The sequence below is a fragment of the Phyllopteryx taeniolatus genome, chromosome 22, assembly GCF_024500385.1.
Source record: "Phyllopteryx taeniolatus isolate TA_2022b chromosome 22, UOR_Ptae_1.2, whole genome shotgun sequence".
Taxonomy (NCBI): domain Eukaryota; kingdom Metazoa; phylum Chordata; class Actinopteri; order Syngnathiformes; family Syngnathidae; genus Phyllopteryx; species Phyllopteryx taeniolatus.
In genome coordinates, this window is record NC_084523.1 from 7,439,767 (window position 1) to 7,453,591 (window position 13,825).

A 13,825-nucleotide genomic window follows, 5' to 3' on the forward strand; every position below is an offset into this window, starting at 1 on the left:
CATGAACAAAATAATGTGGCGCTAAGCCAAACAGAATGTGTCATGATCCCATATGGTCAGCGCTTCTATTGACACACATCAATCCTCTATTTAATACCTCTCACAAATTTGGCTAATGCTGGATCTCAATATCGTTTTATTTTCACATTTCCTCTCTTTGTAAATTTGCTGCCTCACTCGATTGCAAATGTTCCGTCCCGTGTCACCACCTTTGCACAGTATGAACGCATTGAGGGGGGTGCAGAGTACAAATAGCACAAATGCACAAGGACATACTCTGAGCAACTTGCATTTATTGTCACGTCTTAAGTGTTAATTTTAGCAGCACTGGCACATAAATTAGTAAGGATAGTACATACATTCATCACTCAGATACAGTTCCCTTTCAAATCTATACCCTGTTACACGAAGCTAGTTGCCAGTGGGACTAAAACAGTGATTACCTCATGTACAGTGCGGCCAGGAAGTAATATTTTAGTCGAATTTTCAAATAAGTGGAAGTGATTGGAGAGGACTGTCATAGGGAGTGACACCGGGCACAAACTTGAGGATGAAGCAAGCGCACAATACAAGAAATCCTGACAATGACTCTCTATTTCCTGGATGGTGGGGAAGATTTGTATAAGGGAGGCTAAAATTAACCCCAGTGTGTGTATAGAGTGTTTGCTATGCTGAATCTAATCATAGTCAATCTCTCCTACGGTTCTAAATCACAACATTTGAGCACCCTTATTAAAATCCCCCTGCACTAACCCTAACACACACACACACACACACGTGTCCCAGTGCTCATCACACACACAAACACGCACACTCCTCTGCAGGGCATTTCACCGCACACTCCTAAACGAGAAGAGACAGTCCCCCGTGTTGGGACCGGAGGCTGAGACAGAATGAAGCAACTCTTCGTTCACCTTTGCAATGCTGATGCTATCACTCGTGCAATTATTTGCATTATAATTGCAGTTATCTATACAACACACACTTTTCCTGTAGTGGAGTGGGCGTTGATTGGGAGCACCACCATGTGGTGGTGGGTTACGCCGCCTCCACTGCACTCCACACAGTCAACAAAATGATTTTGTCATGCAGGGTAAATACACAGCCTCCCATACCCATTTATCCCAAATACACACACGCGCGCACACACACACACACACACACACACACACACACGCATCCCCGCAGAGAGAGCGCTACCAGGCAACGCCATGCAAACACAAAACGCGCATGACTCACCTTGTGTCGATGTGCTGCATTTCTGCTTCTGTAAATTGAAGAATGCAGTAGAATACATGTACTGATGCGTAATGAATAAATAATAGTCACATCACTTTCTGTAAGAATAATATTTTTCGGAATACATACAGTCAGGCCATAGGATTATATTTCTAATGCAAAGGTTGGTGATGCTTCATTTAAAATGTTTGAGAATCACTGCTATAAATGAATCTAAAATTTTTATTATTATATTATAGTTTTGTATTGTAAAATAAGATATTTTGTGGTTCTTAATATTTAAATATTTAGTAGTAAAGTTTTTTTCCCCTCAAAAGTATATTTCATATTATTGTAAACCACTGTAATGTTATGCAGAGTTTGAACATTAAAACTGCGTAAAAATAGGAAAATAAAAAAACTATTATTTTATTCAACCATACATAATGAAAATTATTTTGTATTATTATTTTTTTAAATAACATATTTAATGTCTTATACAGGCTGTACATAAAAATATGATTAGGAAAGTGCTCGGTGACTTTTCAAACACTATTAATTTATAAAACAATATACTTCTGTTATGACTAGTGTAGAACTTAATTTTCGATATTTTTTTTCATCAAGTAATCCCTCCGCCCCAAAAAACGTCTGTAAATGGAAGTTTGTCATTTGAGAGGAAGTACTTAGTGGATGTAAACACAAATGATCACTTGTTTAATGACCTTTTGTGCCAATATGGGCAAATTAATGAGCTGTGACATTCAATTATACACCAGCGCCTCTAATCAATGCAGCACTTTGGGGAGACGGAAAGCTTGAGAAGGACTTGCTTGTTTAGGAGTGTCTCTTTGGCACGGGGAGCCATATCATTTGGATAATCATGAATAGCAGATACAGTTGTCAGGGGAAACTGACGAGGGAGAGAAGCGAGAGAATGCTGCAGTGATGAGCAAAGACGCATTCCGCAGCACAAGTGCGAGAACTACTTTTTGAATGGGGTTACGACAATATGTTTGGAGATGCAACTTAAATTGAATTCTGTAGGAAAAACAATATTTCGCTAGCTGAATAGCATAAGTGCCCAAGTCATTTTTAACATACTGTTACAATATCAATAAAAAAAAAAAAAATACAAAGTGCTTGCTTAAATTTTCTTTTTCTTTTTTGTGTCTCAGCAAAGGTTGAATCGAGGCAACTGGGGTATTCTTGTTTGTTGAATTTGTTGTGTTAGTTCTTGTTTTCTGAGAATGTTCAAAAATGACTGAGGCAATTATGTTGTTATGCATACAAACGGCATTTTTAAGATCAAATTGTTCAAAGATACTTGGATGTTTTTGAGTAACAAAATCAATTTGCAACCTGAGGGCAGAACAAATTAAGTTGTAAATGTAACACTACTATTTTTAGATTTATACAATTAGAATAATTTCAAATTTACAATTTGCATAAATTAGAAATTTTAATTAATTTGTTGCTTACTGTTGTCAACGTTTGGCACAAAGCGATCTCCCAGACGGGGCACACCCAAGCAAATGTCTAACAACTGCCATGTCACAAAAATATAACATAATTGCCTTGAATCTTAAAGTGACTGTTTTTTTGCTATTACATATTTCTCCTTTCCAGGGGCGCCACACCGTCACGTTGTTTTGCCGTCCCTCGGATGCCCTCCTCTCCCATCTGTGTCATCGCCCGCCCACGCCGCCTCAACCTGCCTCCCTCAGACAGCTCATTCCCTCGGCCTCAGCCAGCCCTCACAGGCTCAATGAAAAAACATTCCCGCAAACTGGGCGGTTAAGAGGTAAGATGGACCCCCCCTTCAGCATGGTGCCCGGGGCCCACTTTTTCACCTCAAGGTGCCCAGCAAGTGTGGTGATTTTAATTTTTAGTGCTGTCAATTTGCCATTTTTTTTCCCCCATCTCCAGGCGACAAGACAGTGAGTCATGCTTGACGACCGAGAATTCAAAAATCTATTTTCTCCTTTTTTACCTCTCTCTCTCTCGCGCGCTTCTAGGGCCTGGCGAGGCGGCATCGGGATAATCGATTGCCACCGCCTTTGTCCTCCAGGCGAGTGTCGTCCCTAGTTTAGAGTACGTGGACACACATTAATTCAGTTTGTATGTGTGGAGGAACAAATTTGTGTTTTTAAAAATCCACGATGTCTCTAAAAATGTATCAACAAACTCCTTGTGAGGTCACTGTAATCCTCTTTAGGTATAAAGTGGTATTCTAAGTTTAATTTATAAGAAATACAAAAAAGCACTCTATAATATTGTACTTTATAAAGACATACAGTAATGGAGACGGTTGTAAGCCGCAGTAATATTAGTCGTTCTTGGCAGGGGATAAAAAATATATGCCTGTGACTATTGTTATTACAAAAATAAAATGTTTATATTATTATAATTATTCGTTATATTGTCTGCCAACATGTGTTGCTCCACCGTTTCAAATATCCATTGCTTGAAGGATTATAAGACCGCCACGCCGATGCTATTCATTAGCGCGCGTATGCCGTTTTGCTTTGTTTGTTAGCATTAAGCTAAACGGACATGGTTGGTTTAAATACACAATGTTTTAGTTTGATGGTAAACTTCCACGGGGAGTGACAATAAACACCTGTAAGCCTCTTGGCAAACAGCGGGTGACTTGTACTGCAGTGGGCGACAAATAGCTGACAGGCCCCATGTCTGGTGGCAGGTGTTGCTCGGCTGTTGTGGTGGCGAGTCGATTGGCGGTGGTGGGGTTCAGGTTTATATTGCCCTCTGCGTGCAATCGATCGTCTTCAATCTTAGTTAGCCGCCGCCAAAACTCGCAGCCCTGTATCGACTCGAGAATATTACACCTCGCGTTTACCACGGCCGGCGGCTGGCAGGCGGTGTCTTCATCACAACTTGGTCACTCATTTATTTTTCTTTGAGAGGTTTCAGAGCATTTGAGGCCAAATGTCTGATAACTACAAGAAGAAGAAAAAAAAGGGGGCGGGGGAAATCACATTTATGTGCGACAGCGGAGGGCCCTGAAGCTTTATTTTATTATTTATTTATTTATTTTTTTATTAAGAAGTTCAAAAAACAATTTGTTCATTTTTATTATACGGAAGCGAAATGGAATGGCTGGCCTGAAGGGTTTGAATCAAAGCATGAAAATGTGACATTTACTGCTGCTTGACATATTTCACAGAGCCAATTAGAATGGGAAATATTCCTGCTATGTTTCATAATGCAGCTAAAAATAATGTACACATATCCCTGGTCAGGTTTAGCTTGGTTTGTGAGCTTTTGTAAAGCTTTCCTTAACGTTCAGAAAGATATTTTTATATTTTTGGATATGGTTACAGATATAAATGGCGACGTCTCAGCTTCTCACTAGCATGCCTTAATAATAGTCATTCTTCACAGAGGACAAAGAACATATGCTTGCGAGTATTGTTACATGATCTTCCTACATGTGTTGCTCCACTGTTTGTGTTCAAATATCCGTTTGTTAGTTTGTCTGTGGCATTTTCCTTTTTGTTTTAGCATTAGGTTTTCCTTTACTTTCAGAATCAATTTTTTTATATTTTTGGATATAGCCACCACATTAACAAATTAGTTCCGAGAATACATTAAAAAAAAAAAAACATGTGGCCTTTTATTTCTATTATTCATTTAATTGAATTGGTATAGTAAATTCTAAAAGAATATCTATTTAACACATAATAATCAGTGATTGATTTGTAAGTTTGGCTTTAAATGAATAATTTAACTTGAATTAAAAATGTAAACGCTTAATTACTTAACTTTGAATAATTTAATCAGTATGATAAAAAATATTTAATGTATACACAAATATTTATTACCATTTATTTGATTTTTATTTGTATTTTCAACGGTATTTTCTAAGGTGATATCAAACTGCAGTGCATCACTTACGCAGGTGTCCCTAATACTCCCTCATGTCGCTCTCAAAATATTAGAGCGACATGAGGGAGTCAAAAGTATAATGCAGTACACTTCTACAGTACCCCACAATAATAAAACATGGTGTTAAATAAAAACCGTAATGACAAGTGATCGTGCGGGTGTACCTAATGTTATGTCCAGCAAGTTTACAGTCGCCCTGGTGGAAGGATTTTGGACGCGGGTCTATTTTTAGCACAATGGCGGCGTTGTTGCTGTCCTGCGGTGACGCAGTGTGGCTACTCCGGGTTTTTTTTTTTCCTTTTTTTTTCCGAAGAGGCCTCAGATGGCATCTTTGCCTTATTAGAGCCCGAGAGGGCACGAGGTTGAGGTCAAAGGTCAGGGGGATTTACACAGCTATCATAATGCAGTGTACGCACCTGAGCCGTACTGGGGAGGAGCACTCGAGATGGCCGTTCACTTTTTCTGGCACGGCCTGGGCGCTGTTGGCGAGGCGTTCAGGTAACGGCCATCTGCTGTTTATTCGCCGCCGCCCTCGACGATGTCTGACAATGACACAGCTGTCCGCTCCGCTGCACCCACACACACATAAAAAACACAAATACTCATGTGGGCACTTTTTTGCTGCATACAAACAGTAAACAGCAGCAAGGACTGTATCGCTGCAGTGCACAAAATGGGGACGGAGGGGGGTGAAGGGTCACAAAACATAATTAGTTTTGGTTGACTCATTCGGGACAAGGAGAAGAATGGGATGTTACCTCTCGGGGAGTTGACCCCTGCAGTCATAACGGCTCATTAGTCAAGAAGGGTCCGAGGGACGCTTACGCCGCATCTATTTCTGTCCTCGTTCCCCGTTTTGGCCCTCTGTGGGGACAGGCATAGGACATCATGGCATGGCAGGCACATAGGTGCGCACGTCTACTTTAACTGTGTCAAGGACATGAGTTGCAGTGCAGTTCCGTGAGCTGGAATTAGAAGAGGGACGGCTGCCATGGTAACCATGCCACTAATTGATGTACGCTGCATGGCGGGAGAGTATAGTTAGAAACACAGCAACCGTGACACCTGGGCCTGGACCAATCCCAAACTGATGGATGGTGTGGCAGCTTTGTGGGAGCGTTCATTAATCCTCCACCGGTGGTCCTGTCCAAGTGTCTAAACACACATACACCGTTTTTGTGTGAGGCTTCAGGTGTAATTGCTGGCCGTCACTCTTGACAGCTGCACCACAACTCAAGGCCAGCAACCAGCAGTGACGTCACTCTAATTAGAGGTCAACAGATTGACAATTACACAGAGCTTCTAAAGAGGCGTTAGGTCCACAAATCCTCCAAATTGCAATTATATGGAATGCCGTTTCACAAAACCCCTGGAATTACATTTGAGACTCGTGCGAGGTTGTGCTTTTGAAATACTACTGCCATCGTGTGGCACTTCAAGAGTACTGCAGAGGCCTAATGCTAAAATACATAGCACGAGTATGCTAACACCCAAAAAAATGGGCCATGTCAAATACATTACTAATAAACTACAAAAAAAATTGACATTTACAAATGACTTAATTTTGGTATCGTATTTTTTTATTTATCCCAAAAAAAAATTGTTGTTGGCTGACAGACTAGCCAAATCAAACAGGTAATACAAATACAGGTATTAAGACAAAACATACATCACTTGATGTATTTTTTTTTTATTTTCATCTGGTATTTCTCATTTTTGTTTCATTTTTTGTACCAACTTCAGTCCTTCAAAGGAGACTTTCCTGTCTGTTATCCACGCATATGAACATGTTGCTAGACTAGCTGAAGAATAACGAACACCTTTCTACCATATTCTCCTTTGAGGGTTTGAGTCACATGTACCGTAATTTCTCATGTTTAATGTGCATTCCCCCCCCAAAAAAAATTGTCAAAAATCAATAGTGAGCATTATACTTAGGTATAGGTGCAAATTGGAAAAAAAATCACTCTTTTTATGAATGTATGTCATCATCTCGTGGTTATGAAAAAGCTTTACACTTTCATTCCAAAATGCCACCGCCACCTACTGGTTATAAAAAAAACTGTAGCCTACACTTTCATTCCAATATGAGGGGTTCGTATGACTATACGCCGTTGTGCTCATAAATTCACATATCCTGGCAGAATTTGTGAAACAAACAAATTTTGTTTTAATAAATTTGCATATGCTGGCAGAATTTGTGAAATATGCGTATATAAAATTTGTTTAAATGACTGATGGCTGAAGAACCATCATTAATTTCTTTATGGTTATGTTTTGTTAAAATGCTTTTCTGAAATGCTTGAGTTTACAAGTTTCACCTGGTCCATGTTTTCTTGAAAGAATTGGACCCATCTTACAAATTCTGCCTGGGTAATCAAACATATGAGCACAACTGTGTGTTTTGCAATTTAGTCAAAAGTAGGGCTATGAATTTCAAAAGCAAAAAAAAAAAAAAAAAAAAAAACAGGATTTGGTGTTCAAATAAAGCCCTTACCTTCAGAATAATTCTTTGAAAAATAGTTCTTTGGAAAAAAAAAACCCTAACAAAATACAGATACTTCATAGTTTGATCATATGGTTAGAAGCAAAATCATGCATTGTAAAATGCATTATACATAGGTGGAAGGGTTTTCCAGAATTTTGGTCAACTTTCGGGGTGCGTATCATACATGGGTTCACACTATACACGAGAAATTACGGTAATTTGTTGGGAGGCCGGTATTTATTTTAGTCTCTGCTGTCTGGATAAGGTCAGCAATGCAAATGAGAATCTTTTGCAGAGGTTAAAAAAAAAAAAAAAAGAAAAAAAAGTGAATGCTCATTTAATGTAAAGTGATTTTCAAATTTGCTGGAATGTCTTAAATTAGACTAGCACTTGCCAGACTAATTGGCTGCTGGAATTGTATTTTTTGTTAGTATCTTTAAAGTTATTCCCAATTATGATAGTAGAAATTTTATTTGGACCATTTATTTGCAAAACTTTGAATTAATAATTATTTCTTCACTAATGTTTTAATACTTTTAACAAAAAGTACCCAGAGATTGTCGTTCCTTACCTCAACACTGGGCTGTTGCCTGTTGAAGATTTCAGTTTTACAGCATTTCGCAACAACACAACCAAAGTTCCAGTTTACATCAAACACTTTTATTTGTACAAACTGCACACATGATGAAATTCCAATTATAACATTGATCCACGCCGCGTGTATTTACAGTATAAACGCGATCCGACAGTGATCCGCGGCTCAGAAAATGTCTTCGCATGCAATAAAGTCACCTTTCAGGCGGTCCTGGGTCTCCCCGCAGCAGAGCCTGTAGTCCCCGGTGGGCAGGCAGGCAAGCAGGGGCTGACCTGCAAAACGCTCACACAGTGACAGAGGTTGCATGGCACCATTTGAAGGACAAAGCAGTGCAACAATACCTGCCCGGGGTTGCTTGTTACCTGACTTTTCAAGCAGTGGCCGCACCGCCAGCTCAGGTGCGTTTTGCTCCGCACGCTCGTCGAGGAGGGCGAAGAGCACTCCCTACTGGGCGCCACTGCGAGACAGATACAGCCCATGAATGGTGCGGCAACGACACAATTGACACAAGCAGCACCGCTTTTGTCCCATTCGGACACCAAACCGAAAAAGAAGTGGGGGGAGGAAAAAAAAAGGTGTAAATATGCGCTATTCACACCTTTTCCAACACGAAGGGGAAAAGTTGCTGCTTCGTCATTTCGTCCTCGGTGTTACCAACACGGGCCAAACATTTCCTCAAAGTCCCTCTGTTGGAAGGCAAGACAATTCTCATAATAATCAGAATCCAGCGCTGTGTACACGTGGCCGGGTGAGAGGCATTCGCCATAAAGAAGAGACGAAGTACCGAGCGAGGCGGGTGCTTCGTTCTCTCGGTTATTGCGACTCGACGCCATGTTGTCTTCATGCTCTCGAATCAAGTACTGCGTCGTGTTCTCCGGCGCCATTGCTCCGGGGTGAAGTCGCCTCGCGTAGGCCGCGGCTCGTCGCTCCTCTCTCGGCTCCACGTTGGTCAACTTCGCTGCCCGTCGACGGTCCCTTCCCTGGAGCTTCCTGGTACTCGTAGACTTGACACCGGCGGCGGGGCGTCGACACTGTCCGAAGGCCTCGTCCTCCTCGGCGGCCACGCGGAGCTGCGTCCAACGTAGCTTGTTTGCGGGCTTCAAGTTTAAACGGACGGCGTCCATGTGTTTCGAAGTAGTCATATCCATGGTTTCAATATACATTTCAAGATTTTGCGAATTGAAAAAAAAACAACAAAAGGTTAAAACATGAGCTTCTCCTAAAAAAAACTCGAGGTTTTAACTGGGTGGACTTACACGACGTATTGTACGTAACTGAGACGTTGTCCTTTTTATTCAAAGCACTTACCCATAATGCATTGCTAGTGGCGCCTTTATGACGTTACTGCCACCTAGTGGAGCGGAGGAAGGAACCCCTACCTTTAATACAGTGATTCAAAGAAACTCAAGTTGAGATGTAACTTTTTTCTTTTTTAAAGAAATGCAATAAATAATAAATGATTAAGGACTATTCTTGTTTCTCATCACACTTAAAGAGGAAATGAGTCAATATCACCCTAAGGTGCCTTTGAGACTGGAACTACACTCACTTTCAGCCTACATTGAAGTCCAAATACTGGTAGTAATGTCATTGACTCGTTTTATCAAATAACAATAAAACAATACAATACAAACAATAAAAACCCATGTAAAAACGATTTTGTATCATTCAACCACTTATGAGACACTAGTTAGCAGAGTAGTGTGTGGGGCATGCCAAAATAAAAATAAAAATCATAAAATGAAAAACACTTACCATTGTACTGGTTTGTATGCAAATGTTTGGCCATTTATAATAAGATTACAGTTTCATTATTCTGTGACATTTTCATAAAGAGTGGTTCTGAGCACAGTTTGATCATCGAAAATAATAATACAGTATTGTTACATCCAGACTTCAAAACCACACCAAATAATGTCAGAATTTAAATAAGTAGTTACTTTGCCTTTCCTATTCCTTCGAAGGCTAATGAAGCTGATTTTAAAATCATCTTATTTATAATGGCACAAATATTTTATTCATAAATGCCGTTTTCTGAAAACCACCCGAATATTTGCAGCACCTACATTTAATATGATATAAAAATGTGTACATGACTGTCAGCTTGCAAAAAGCCTGATACTTGTTGTTATGCGTGATCACTTGCTTTTAGTGTTGTTGTTTTTTCTTATTATTGTGTGTTATTGTTCAGGAATTTTTTTGTGTGTGTGTAAAATTCCTATATTGCGTATGTATGACGTTCTTTTGATTTATTTTAAAAGAGGTTTAAAAAAAAAAAAAAAAAGGGGAGCGCTGCACCACCTGATGGCAGTGTCTGCACAGAAAAGGGGCCCACCTCTCAAGGGGCGAATGTGTGTGACACTCGAGGGCAATAAGCAGCTTGTGCTGGCCATGCAAATGCTCTGCAAAAAAAAAGGCCCACTTTTGCATTTTATGGAGTCCTCTGTGGATGTGCATGTGCTGCTTTTGTTCTCCTTAAGCGCTTTTTGAAGGCAGCTGTATGAGGAAGTTAAAGTGTAACACATGGCGTTAAAAAGCCTTTTGATGACGTGTCTCGGGAGATTATTTAAAGCCACGTGTAAGCCAATATTGGTGTAAATAAATATGATTAATAGAGGTTGCCTGCGTTTTAATTAAATAGCTACACTGCAATCAATAGGCTCTATTGATGTTCCTTAATGGAGCGAGGCAATTGTTTTGCTGCGGGTGATGCGGCACTAGGAGGAAAGCAGCAAAGTGCTCTTTTGCTTCAAGAACACTGGCGTTTTTAATGTGTAAACATGTGCTTTGAGTGCGACCGGCTTGACAATGATGGAAGCTGGGCACAGTTCAAGTTTCCTCTGCAGTGCGGCGGCGAGGAAGGAGGGAGGGAGGGAAGGAAGGAGGGAAATGGCACCAGGCCCAAGGACATCATCCCAAAAAGACATCAAACGCAAGTGCGCAGCATCCCGAATTGATGCGTGTGTGTCCCGAGATAAGAGGCTGTGAGCGTCCATGGCCCACACACAAGACCTTGTCATGTGACTTTTGACCTGGAGTGAGCTTCCTGCATGACGTCGTTGCTGCGCGTGCAAATCCGTCCGTGACAACTTTGACTGTTGGAATTCATCGAGTTTGAGAGCTCACAAGCGGAAGCAAAGTTTCTCGTTTTCGAGCATTTGGACTAATCTTCCAAGACCCGAAGAATATTGTGGTCTTCAATACAAGCACTGGACCTTCCAAAAGAAAGCGTAGAAGAAAAAGTTTGTTTTGAGATTTTTCTGTTCTTTAGTAAACAGCAGTAGAACATTGATTGCTTTCGCCAAAATCACAGGTTTCTGATCGACAAGCAGAGAAAATGAGCTTTTTTTTCTGAAACGAAACACACTGCTAGACAGTTTATAGGGTCTTTACAGTAACTACTGTTGGACAGCGGTTACATTCTTAATATATTGTAAACCTTTATACATTATTAAGGACTAGTACTGCAATTAGTTTGTCATCGTCCTTAAAGAGGAAATTAGTTAATATCAGCATAAGGTGCCTTTGAGACTTCCGCAATTTCACCCCCCAAAAAGTTGAGGTTTGCCGAATTCCCATGTCCTTTCTCTGCTATGTGTTGCAGCCCCATGAATTCTGCCTAGCAACACGTGCGGCAAGAGCAGTCAGACGCTGCACACATTTGTTTTAAAATGAATCATGTTGTTTAAAAATAGACAGATTTGCCACCCTTGCACCAGAATGCATTCTGGGGCTTCACATATGGAAGGATCAAGGTGGTTGTGTGTGTGTGTGTGTGTGTGACGCACAGTCCTGATTCAGCAAATGTGAAAAGCACATGAAACATCCGCAGGGCTGACGCGGATTGTAATTGTACATTCTGTTCCAGCGTTTTGAGTGGGTGCAATTCCGCTACCTGTGTGTGTGCGTGCGTGTGTGTGTGTAGAGACAAATCTCATTGTGCCGTGACCCTGACTCTGGTGGGAAGTGTCTAATGAGCTCTATAAATATCCTGGAGGAGACCTGATGCTTGTTGAAGGCAAGGCTACAACCCGTGCACACATGGATGCAGTTTTCTCAGAGAAGACTGTGGTGAAGGGGAGAGAGGACTACACTGCAAACATTTCAATTCAATGTTGTCAAACCTTGCCGCCATGCTCTGCCCACACACTGCGACAAAAACAATCTTTTCACAATTTAGCTTTGTCCATCTGTCTTGGATACAAAGTCCAAATTTGGGAGAAATCGGACAAAATCTCGAGAGGAAGCCTGTCTTTGAGGTATTCTTGGAGGTGACCAAGATGTCCCTAAAATCACAGCTTCAAAACAATATGCCAGACTTCCTGCATCGTTTCGGGCATGGCTTCTTGAGACTTTATTTTTTTTGTAGCTCTACTCATGAGAAACACGCCTACCAAATTTCATGTTGCTAAGTGAAAGTGGCTACGGGGGCTGAAGTCACATTCACGACCGCCAAAGTGACCATACCAGGAAGCTTCAAACCAGAATGGCAGACTTCCTGTGGCTTTTAGGGCATTGGCTCTTGAGTGTTTTTTGTGGGTCTAGTCATGATAGACATGCCCACCAAATTTCCTGCTTCTAAGTGAAACCAGCTTCGGTGGCGGAATAAATAATAAGAAAACATTTCATACCGAGCCCTTTTTTGAGGTAACGTGTCTCTTGTCTGGTCAATTCCTAGTCTGTGCATTGCATGACTGTGTTGATGAATCAATTAGTTCCAAGTCAGTGAGGTCAAATGCATCCAGACCTTCCTTTTTGTATTTACATGCCAATTACATGGCAGAACATAAGAACAAGGGACCCGTTCAGCTTTGGAGCCAGGTGACATTGCATCTGACTTTCCATGGTGAGAGTGTGTCAAGCCGGTATGGAAGGCAATTTTCCCCTCTAAAGAACTGGGAGACTTTTTATTCCGGGTGAAAACTGTTGACAGTCCCTCCTCCTTCCCCCTAGTTCCTCTCAGGACTCGTGTCCCCATTTGACTCCTTCATCCTAGCTGGTACAAATATGTCGATAAGTTTAACAAAGGATGTAGGAAACTACGATCAAGGCTGGTGCTTTTTAAAGGAACCTACTCGGGTCATCTCTCCATGCTAAACTCCTTTTTTGGAAAGCATCCAAGAGGCATTCCGGCGCCTCCTCGAGCCCCCCCATTTCTCCTCCTACTGTTGGCTGTGTGGTAAATTATGAATTTGTTGGATGGGGGAAGGGGGGGAAATGATGGCACGGTCACCCGGATACAAGCCTTCTCTGTCTTTCACTCAAGTAAAAAAAAAAAAAAAAAAAAAGATGACTTCATATGGGGGCATGTGATCTAGTTTTGTTTGCTTTAGTTGCAAGAAACAATGTTGCATTTGGAATTTTGAAATTATAGTGATTCAATTTAGACGAGATAAGTTAATATGAGATAATGACTATACAAAAGGATTGGCAGCTGAGTTGTTTTTGAGGAGGAAATGTTCAAAACATTTCAATTTAATCTTTAACAACTGTTTGCTTTTAAAGATTTATTTAGGTGTCATTTTATTTTACTTTTATGTACGCTGTGCTACTGCAAGATGGTGGTACTTGATGTAAACATTTTGAGAACCACTGTCCTAGAGATACTATTAAAA

General features: G+C 40.8%; 1 protein-coding gene across 4 annotated transcripts in view; it reads right to left on the bottom strand.

Annotated features, from left to right (window-relative positions):
- Positions 1-6,387, bottom strand: part of atp2b1a (ATPase plasma membrane Ca2+ transporting 1a) — a 72,017-nt gene extending 65,630 nt beyond the window's left edge. The window contains exons 1-3 of one of the 4 annotated variants that reach the window (XM_061761993.1): positions 5,886-6,366; positions 5,544-5,696; positions 1,240-1,267 (exon numbers count right to left, since the gene is read on the bottom strand). The gene's annotated coding sequence lies outside the window, so the exon portion shown is untranslated. Of the gene's footprint in view, positions 1-1,239; positions 1,268-5,543; positions 5,697-5,885 lie in introns of all 4 variants that reach the window. The other 3 variants (XM_061761991.1, XM_061761995.1, XM_061761996.1) reach the window with 3 other exon arrangements.
- Between the last annotated feature and the right edge of the window lie 7,438 nt (positions 6,388-13,825).